The sequence below is a fragment of the Haemaphysalis longicornis genome, unplaced genomic scaffold, assembly GCF_048455015.1.
Source record: "Haemaphysalis longicornis isolate Haplotype H1 unplaced genomic scaffold, Haemaphysalis longicornis Haplotype H1 scaffold_10, whole genome shotgun sequence".
Taxonomy (NCBI): domain Eukaryota; kingdom Metazoa; phylum Arthropoda; class Arachnida; order Ixodida; family Ixodidae; genus Haemaphysalis; species Haemaphysalis longicornis.
In genome coordinates this window covers 80697807-80707751 of record NW_027526204.1, presented here as the reverse complement: position 1 = coordinate 80707751, position 9945 = coordinate 80697807, and the positions used below count along the sequence as shown (strand labels likewise).

Here is a 9945-nt window from a genome sequence, read left to right as displayed (position 1 = left end):
TATATTCCAAAGACAGCCAATTTCCGTGCCCCATCCGTCGTTACATAAGGCATGCGTGTCAGCTGCAGACGACACGAGAGACCGTGCGGATCTGTCCCTCGGACGACGGAAATTCGGAGTTGGTTGGCTTGTTTTCGGTAGTGCTATCTGTGTTTACCACGGGCTAGAGATTATTCCGCGCTCAATTTGAGGGCGTTCTCTGTGACGCCCAGTGCTTTCTTTCCGCATGCGTCCTGGTGGTTGATTGGCGACAACTGATTACTTTCTCGACTTTTTGCCCATTCTTTCAGCCGTGTTTTAAAGCGAAGCTTTACGAGGTGTGGTAGAAAAGTATCCGACCTGTTTTTTTGCGAATACCTGATGGATATAAAACAAGCGCGCTTGCATGAGCGGACCTTGAACCTTCGTGCGTGTGCGCGAATTTTTTTCTGCCTGCCGATAGCGTCAGTCGCTGGGACGCAGCGTTTCAGTGAGGTAGTGCGGAGTGCTCTCGTCGTTTTTTTTTAATTATTATTGCAAGGAAAATGCCGGACCGTCTGGAGCAGTGCTACTGCATCAAATTTTGCCAGAAACTGGGCGACAGCCAAGTGGAAACCATTCGGAAGATTCATACGGCTTTCGGTGACGATTCTAAACAGATTAAGGAGTGGTACAACTGGCTTAAAGACGGCCGCACATCGGTGGAGAGCGAGCCACGCTCCGGTCGGCCGTCAACATGCCGAAATGACCAAGTCATTGCCAAAGTGAACGCTGTGTTCATGCGAGACCGTCGTATGACTATCCGAGAAATTGCGGAAGAGATTGGCATCAGCACTTTTTCTGCACATTCCATTATGACCTAAGATTTGGCCAGGAATAGAGTTGCGTCGAAATTCGTACCGAAGCTGCTCATGGTGGAGCAAAAGCAACTTCGTGGTGAAGTCTCAAAGGGCATGCTGGATTATAAAACAGTGACCCCGACTTAATGAACACCATAATCACTGGTGACAAGTACACCAAATCCTTGGTTCACCCGTAACAACCAAATCCCAGTCGTCACAGTGGAAGCATCCCACGTCACCGAGAACAAAGAAGGCCCGCCAAGTGTGCAGCAACGTCAAAGTGATGCTGACTGCTCTCTTCGACCCCCGCAGTGTGGTACACCACGAGTATGCACCACAGGGTCAAACAATAACCAAAGAGTACTACATGGCTGTCCTCCGTCGCCTACGTTAAGCTCTGCGGCGCAAGAGACCGGGGTTGTTGTCAACAGAAAATTGGCGCATCCATCGCGACACTGCTCTCGCACATTCTTGCGCTTGATTCAGACTTTTTTGGAAAAAAACCAGACTCCTGTAGTTCCACAGGCTCCTTACTCCCCTGATATGGCCCCGTGCGACTTCTGGCTGTTTCCCAAAATCAAGAGGTCATTGAAAGGCGCGCGATTTCAGACAAGAGAGGACATTACGGTTGCAATGACAGCTGAGCTAAACTCCATTCCGAAGAGGCCTTCTCGTAATGCTTCCAAAAATGGCAGCACCGCTGGGAGAAATCTGGGGAGTCCCAAGGAGACTACTTTGTGGGTGATTAGGTTTGCAACGCTCCAGTTATGCCAGCTTTTTTCTTCGGCCAAAGATCGGATATTTTTCTAACAGACCTCGTATATGTCTAGGGGAAAGAAAAACGCGGCGTTTTCGAGTACATGCAGCAAAATCATCCGACGCAACGTCTTGCTGCCAACGCATATATAAGAGTTCCCCGCGCGTCTGTCGCTTGCGGCTATATCCGTGCGATCTGTGAAGGCTCGATGATTCGCTTGATCTTGATGGGCGTTGTGAGGTAAAAAGTAGTGATGTCCTAATCAAAAGTGACATCTTTTTTGTTCACGTACTCTTAATTACGTCCCTTTCGATATGACGCCACATCACGTCACACCGTCACGTGTGCGTTAAGGCATCAGCCGCTTCTCCCGTGACGGACACTTCTCCCGCCGGTGACTTTTAGTGGCCTCGAATGGCGTTGCAGTGAACCGGCTTACTGGTTTCAAATCTTTATTGAAAGCTGAAAAAAAAAATTGACATATGATCATCGCTGAGTCCCCACACGTCTTCAAAAGGCGCCAAATGGCCGCCGGATAAAGTTGTTTAACCGTTCCGATATAAGTAGGCCCGTAAACAAATGCGCTTTAGGAAAACGAGCCACCGGTGTAAGTATTTCATGAAAGAAAAAAAAAAGTTGCATAGAAAATTCTGCGCTCGTTTGATGTGCTGTCGCTTTGAATGTCCTCCTCCGTACAAATCTGTGGTGGACCTCGAAAGGGGGGCAGCTAAAGGATCGCCGCGGGCGAAAAGGGCATGGGAGTTATCCACTGTTCTCGGGTGGTTGGATTCCTTTCAGTATCAAGGGACCCGGAGATGGAAGTTTACGAAGCGAATTAGGAGCGAAGGAGGGCATTACTGGAAGAGCACACGTTTGTTGTGGGTAGGAAGATGCATGCGTACGTGCGTGCGTAGGCGCACGCACGCACTTACAAGTACACACACGCAGCAGGCATGCAACGCATGCACACGAAGAAAGAGATAAAATCGCATCACTGAAAAATACATTAACAGGGACAGAAAAAAGTCTGTCAAATGCATCTTCGGGTATGACCGTGGTGAAGTTTGTTTCGGTTAGTTCCTTCCCTACGGCGGTTGTCCTAGGCGGTTGTCCACTAGCTTTTGTTCTGATTTCCCGGAACAGCACAAAGCCTCTTTCAAAAGCGAGGTTTTTGTAAAGCTACACACATTCACTTTAAAGCCAGCTGCTGACGTATGCGCGGATGCCCCCGATTTCTCTTTAAGCGCAGGCCATATCATACGAACGAGTGTTTCTTATGTCCGCACCTTTTTTTCCCGTCAAGATCCGGTCATTTCACACGCGGGAGTGTCTCTTATGTCCGAACCTTTTTCGCGACATTCGCCATCCCCAAAGTGATTCCTTCCAAATACAAGTATACGCAGTCGACGTTCGAAAGTACAGAATGCTACAAAATGGCGACGTCTGTGGCCGGAACGTTTCTCCCGGCTCGCCTGCCAGGAGCGACTGCGTGGCACGTCATATTGTCGTCCGTCAGTCTCAATTCGCGCCTTCCTCCTTGACACCGGCTTTGCGCAACACCGCCCAGGTAATCAGAAAGCCTCCGCACCACTTCATTCACGTCAAACGAACGACTAACTTTCGGCTTTCCTTAACAAACGAAGTTAACGAAGCGTCACTGGTGTACCATGAAACCGGTGATTAACTTTACGAGACAAATAGAGGCGAGGGGGTGACCCGGTGGCTTTTCCGCTTGTCTTCGTGGCCTTGCACAATGGCGCCAACGGCGGAGGCGAATTCGCCGTCGAAAAGGAGGAAGTCTGCGTGGTCGCAGCCACGGCGCCGGCTCGGTTATCCCCAGCAAGGCGTGCGGCGTGTTTGAGAGCAGTTCAGCCTTGGCCGCTCCTTCCAGAAGAGGCGAATAACGGGGAGTTTACGAGATTTCTTGCTGGCTTCTCCGGGACCACGGCAAACGCCTGAAAGTGTGGGGAACGCTCCAGGTGAAAAAGCTGTTTGCAACGTGACGCGGCTTTGTGTCTTACGGGGCATGCAGCAATATTGCACAGTCTTCACTCTTTTCGACGATAAAGCGATGCGAAATGAAGTTGTCATTCCCTGCGGTCCGCAGGCTGTATACCCTGTGATCTGATGGTTGTATTCTCTCGCTTTTTTTTTTTTTTTTTTCACTTGAAGAGGGAGGGGACGAAGGGGCGTTGGGTAGGGTCCGGTGGATTGGTGAGTTTGTTGTGGATACTGTGGTTACGTCCTGTGCACCAGCCTCGATATCAACGTTGCATTCGATGATTAACTACGCTTTTATATCGGGGTGCAGTAGATAGAACCTGTTTTTCTTCAACCACTATACGTCGTATTCGTGGAGATTTAGGATTCCCGCATCCCGAATTACTTTCCCAGCGGCGGCACCCGCCGCGGTGGCTCAGTGGTGCTGCTGAGCACGAGGATGCGGGTTCGATTCCCGGCTGCAGCGGCAGCTTTTATGATGGAGAAGGCGAAAAGCAAAAACGCGGTGTGTACGAGATTTCAGTGCACGTTAAAGATCCCCAGGTTATCAAAATTAATCCGGAGCCCTCTACTGTGGCGCGCCTCATCGCCTGCGCTGGGTCGACGCGTTAAACCCCACAATCAATCAAGTCGGTCAACTCTGGCAGGCTTAGGTTGTCCTTCCTGCCCTCTTCGTGTCTCTTGTTCTTAGCTCACTTTTTTTTTCCTATTTTTTATATGCCCCGCATATTTGCCCTTTGTTGTAGATTGAAACCGGTGATTTGTATGGTACCTTAAAAAATGAAACCAGATTTGTGCTAGTTGTATTATAGCAAATGCGGCACTCGAATCGCAACAAACCGTGGTGAGCAGCGGCTGTCGTTACGTGAACGCCTACTAGACGCACCTCGTGCTTATAATTTTATCTGCGTCGAGAATCCGCACTTCCTGCTGCTGCTGCTGTCATCATCATCATCATCATCATCCAACCAGTGGTGTGCCTCAGGGGCCTGTGTTGGGTCTCCTTCTATTTTCCGCTTTAATTAATGGCGTATCCACTGGTATTGAGCACTCATTTTTCCTTCTGTAGGCTGATGATATAAAGGTATACAAAATAATTAATTCTGTAGAGCAATCATTCACTCTTTAGCTTGTTATCTCGTCGTTCGCACGCTGAGCACTGAGCAGAGCCTAATTCTAAACCCATCAAAAACCAAAGTCATCTCGTACAGCCGGAAAGCACACCCATTCCGATTTCCATACACGATGAATAATGCTCTTCTTCCTGCGGTTAACGAGATCAGGAACCTTGGTGTACTTTTCTACAGCCGCTCAGCTTTACTCCCCATATCAGGCAGATGGTTGCACGGGGCACTCCGCTCTCTGGGAGCCGTGTACGAATTTTCCAGAGACTTTATGTTCTGCTCTCTTCCTGAAGCTTTATAAATCTATTTGCCTCCCTCACCCGGAATATTCATCTGTTGTTTGGAACGGCTCCAACGAGCAATAGCTTGAAAGAGTACAGAGAAAGCTTTTTTTAAATATATAAAAACCCGCTCAGACGCAGTTCTGCCTCAACCCCCACTCAATCCTACCAACCCTTCTTCCTTTATTGCCGACGTGATCGCGCTGATCTTGTTCGTACACTCTGCTTCACGGAATCATTGTTTTTGTTTTAATGCTGTACCAGGGCGTGCTCCGAGTTCCCCTGAAGTGTACGCGGTCACACTATCCCTTTTACAGTGGTGCATCCGATAGCCGCCATTCGCCTGCCCGCCGACTGCAAAACTGTATAACTTGTTTTGTGCCAAACTGGACGTTTTTAATGGTTCGCTCTCGCAGTTTCGGGCTGTGCTGGACAGGGTTATCCTTTAGCTATCCTTGTATGTTCTCCCACTGCACATGCTCTTTCGTTACATACACCGATAACTGCAACGCTCTCCATTGTTCCTCGTTCGCTCCCTCACTCCTCTTAGCTTTTTGTTCCTAAACACTTGTGTCCTCACTTGGTCGTTCATGTATCTTCTCTTACAGAGTGCATGATTTGCCTCTTGCTATTTTGTGTATTGTGTCACTCTCTATATTGTCATCTTATCATCAATTTCGTATAGCAAACCCTGTGTAATCGTTTTAGCACTCTTTATGCGTCATGTAACTGCAATTATTGTCGCCCATTCGTTTATAAATGTACCAGCACTTGAACATCACTGTTGCCTTGGACAATGTATATACATTGATTGATTGATTGATTGATTGATTGATTGATTGATTGATTGATTGATTGATTGATTGATTGATTGATTGATTGATTGATTGATTGATTGATTGATTGATTGATTGATTGATTGATTGATTGATTTCAGTACTAAGAGCAGTAGTAACACTACTGTTACAACTCAACTGTTACTACAATAAGCAAAGAGCCCCAGCAGAAATCAAAGCTGCCTTCATCGACAGCCGTTAGAGCTCCTCAGCGAGCTTGTCACGCAGCGCCCAGGTAGGCCTGTTACCGCGGCTGCTCGGCGTCCTTGAAGCAGGAAGTTCACCGATGCAGAAGGAAAGAGCGCCTGTTGTTGGTAAACACACCGCCGAGGTCTTAATGCGTTCACATGGCAACACAGGGGAAAAACTCGAGCTCGACCAAAACAAAGGAATCGACGCTCCGTTGCGTAACTCTCAGGACGAGTGCGGCGCGATATTTTCTTCTCTGCTCTCTTTTTTCTTGTGGCAAATCGATGCTTTGTTTAGCGCAGTATTTTTAGTCTGTATAGCGGCAGATTGGGGTTTACTGCCTTGAATAATGTGCGTTTGGACCACTGACCACTATGTTTTTGTTGTCGTCATCGTCGTTGTCCTTGTCGCTGTTGCTGCTGTTGTTGTTTTGTTATTCGTTTATACTAACAGGAGCGATCCCGAATTTTTTCTTTAAATCAACGGATTTGCTCTTTAACTATATTTCTATTCGAAAGCTCTACTGCATTATTCTAAACTCCTTATTTTTTTTAAATACTCAGTGAAAACATTGAAACATTGGCCCTTAAAAGATTCAGAAAGCGGGAATGAGACACACAGACCTTTCCTTTTCTGAGTTATCCTGAAGTTTTTGCCATTGTGCCCTGATGGTACTTTCAGGCAAAAAAAAAAGGGTGCACTATTTCTTTAGATAATGCACGAATTCTAGCCAAATGTTTCAAACCTCGGTATTCTACCATTTGATGCAAAAGAGAATTCTAAACCCATCAATTAATCCCAGCTAACTTCAACGATTGGGAGATTCTCAGTTTCGGTTCACAGTTAAGCCTTCTACATTCTGTTATTGGTGCACCTAAACAAGCACCGTGCCTCAAAAGCCTTTTATAAAAAGCGGCACGTTAATTCCTAAGGGAGTCATAGACCTCCTAGGTGTTGTTCTGTTTCCTTTTGTTTCAAGTTTGCCTGATTGCGGACTATAGTTACACAGCGGAGGATTTTGGTGCTCGCAATGGGCTGCAACCCAGGGGAGCACCGGTATCCGTACGCGGTGGGCATTTACTTTACCGCGCACCAAGTGAGGACTACGATGAATAGCACATGACGCCCGGGACGTGAGATGGCCGGGACGGGGATTCACTGACAGAAATGTGGTTGCAGCCGTCCACGCATACGTTTCCGAGAGCAGGCGCCTTAGCTATTAATTGGCTGCTCTTCTTGAGGACTGTACAAAAAATGTCACATTTTTTTTTCTTCCAACTTTTCGCGTCGATCGACCTTTTCTTTCACGAATTGTCATATTTCAATATACACTTTTTTCTTCGTCCAAATTTTTTTGTTTCCCCATTATAGTTTTGTGAGGCGGACATAATAGCCAGCCCCTCAAAGCTCCCGATCCTGGCGAATACCCCGGGTGGGTATGTTCCAAAATAAAAGCATCATGAATAACAACACCAACAATAACAATAACAACAACCACAATAACAACAACATAGAGGATTACTACAGTGGGAAGGGACAGGCGGTAAGCTAGGCCGGACTTGAGTCACGCAAGTAAACTCTCTTCCTCAGGCGGCTCTTGGTTTCTGCCCTGGTAGCCGCGGTTGGATGTTGGAACCCCGTAGCCATAACTCGTACCTGATGAGAAAAACAAAGTATAAGGAGGAGGATAAAGATAACGGAAAGAAAATGCGGTGTCTAGCTGGACTCTAGAAAACGGCTGCGTTGGCAAAAAAAAAAAAAAAACATGAAGCTTCAAGCGCCAAAACGAGCTAAATGAAACTTAAAGCAGTAAAATATTTTGTAATGTACAGTGATTCAGTAGATAGCTCAGTCGATTGATAACTCATTGGAGGAATAAGCTTGCGTTTTCTGGCAAAACATGTACTCAGAGCGCGCAGCTGACAGCCTGTGGGGATGATGATGATGATGACGACGACGACGACGACGACGATGATGATGATGATGATGATGATGATGATTCGGTGGAGATGGAATGGCAATTTTGACGAGGCAACACTGACACTGGTAGACGTATATGCTACTCAACTAGTATCCTGTACAAGCTGGCCTCGAGATAGTTTCCCCACGTCATCCACAAGTCGTGGTGTATGTCCTGAATGTATTCTTCCCCTCGAGGAGTGTGTCGTACTTCTAGGAAGGCTAAGCATCGGGCAGGGCCAAAACGTGTCGTCCACTCAAAACAAAATGGTTGCACGGTTCTTGTAGAATGCGGAAACCACCACCACTGCGGCACACCTGTTCTCAGGTCGGTGTCGCGTGTTCGCGGCTCTCGACTCAGCGCATTTGTGGGGAAAACCGGGTGGTGTGAACAGGCATGCGCAATGGACGCTGGGATCCGTACTCGCCGCGGTGGCTCAGTGGCTAAGGCGTTGCTGATCCCAAAAACGCGGATTGGTGACTGCTTTTCAGGGGAAGGCGAAACGCTCAAACGCTCGTGTATCGAAATTACGGCGCACGTTAAACATCTCCAGCTGGTCCAAATTACTCATATTCATAGTAACGTCGCCAATACGAGACAAAAAGAAGCGGGCACAAGCACAGCGCTGACTAACAACTGATTTTTATTGCTCATGCCAGTGAAACGTTTTTATACGTGCATAAGCAAAAACAACAAAAAGGAAAAAAGAAGGAAACACTAATTCAGCACGTGAACACTTGAGGTTGGCGTGAGCGTAGTGTGATAATGAGTTGACACTGGATGATCTACTTACGGAGCAAGATGTACAAACAATACAACAGGCAATCTATTTTTTATAAACCCCAAGAGCTGTTTCGAAACCAAACATTAAATAACAGATTAGGATTTTCTGCCACAAGTATCGACACTCCTTGTGTAAGGGGACAATAGAAGGGGTGCTTGCGCATTGGTCGCCTAACTTTTTTATTTCCGTGGCGTCTAAGATTTCTCACACGATTTGGTTGGCGTGCTCCCCTATCACAACGCTCTGGTCCAGGAGCAGCTGGCATTTGCTACCGCAATCGCGACAATGCTGGGAGAGATGACCACTGAACGTTTTTGGAACGTTGCAGTGATTCTCCGTCAGTCTGTGATTCCAACATCAGTCAAAAGTAATCCAGAGCTCTCCACTACGGCGCGCGCGTTAGCCACTGAGCTTAGCCACTGAACCATGGCCCAGCTTTAGCTCCGGCGCTTCAAACACCATTGCATGTATAAGGCTATCCCAGTGACCACCGCTATCGTGCTTGGTTTTTCTCTTACTGCACGATAACGGAGGTTCATGTCGTATACCTAAAAACAAATATTTTCTAGACATAAAAATTGTCCGATAAAGGCTTAGTAAGCGGCTGTGCTTTACACCAGCCCCTTCGGGGTCTCCTTCACTGCTATTTATACGTGGGTTCCCGGGAAGAGATTTTTTCAGAGGCAATATTTTTCAGAGGCAATAGATGGCAAAGTATGATGGTGCGAGGGCTTTTTATTAAGTACATCCCTAAGGAGCCGTGCACCTTCGAGTAGCGCTACACGCAGAGCGCAGATAAAGTCGTCTTCACTGCTAGGCAGAGATGAATTGTCGAAACTCAGTTTCGCAAAAAAAAAAAATGTGACATTTTTTTTTTTCAAGAGCAATACTAAGTGTCTGCTATGAACGCATGAAGAGGCTTGCGCTTTGTGTTTAATACTTTCATAAAACTCCACGTACCCCTATGGTGCGCGGTATACGAAAACCTTTAAAGTATGTTTCACTACTGCACACAAATGCATTGCTAGGAACACATTTTTCCAGGGACGATAACACCGGTCTTGTATAAAAATATCAACGCCCTAGGGCCTTTATTAAGAGCGTTTCGTAAGCGGTGAAAGCGTGGCAGGCGGGTTTTTTTCATTGCGTGCACGTAATATTTCGGACGGTATAACAAAAAAAAAAAACTTGA

At 46.9% G+C, this 9945-nt stretch overlaps 1 pseudogene; it reads left to right on the top strand.

The window, feature by feature from the left end:
• Nucleotides 1-524: 524 nt before the first annotated feature.
• On the top strand, nt 525-1018 carry LOC144159918 (protein GVQW3-like; annotated as a pseudogene).
• The last annotated feature ends 8927 nt before the right edge of the window (nt 1019-9945 follow it).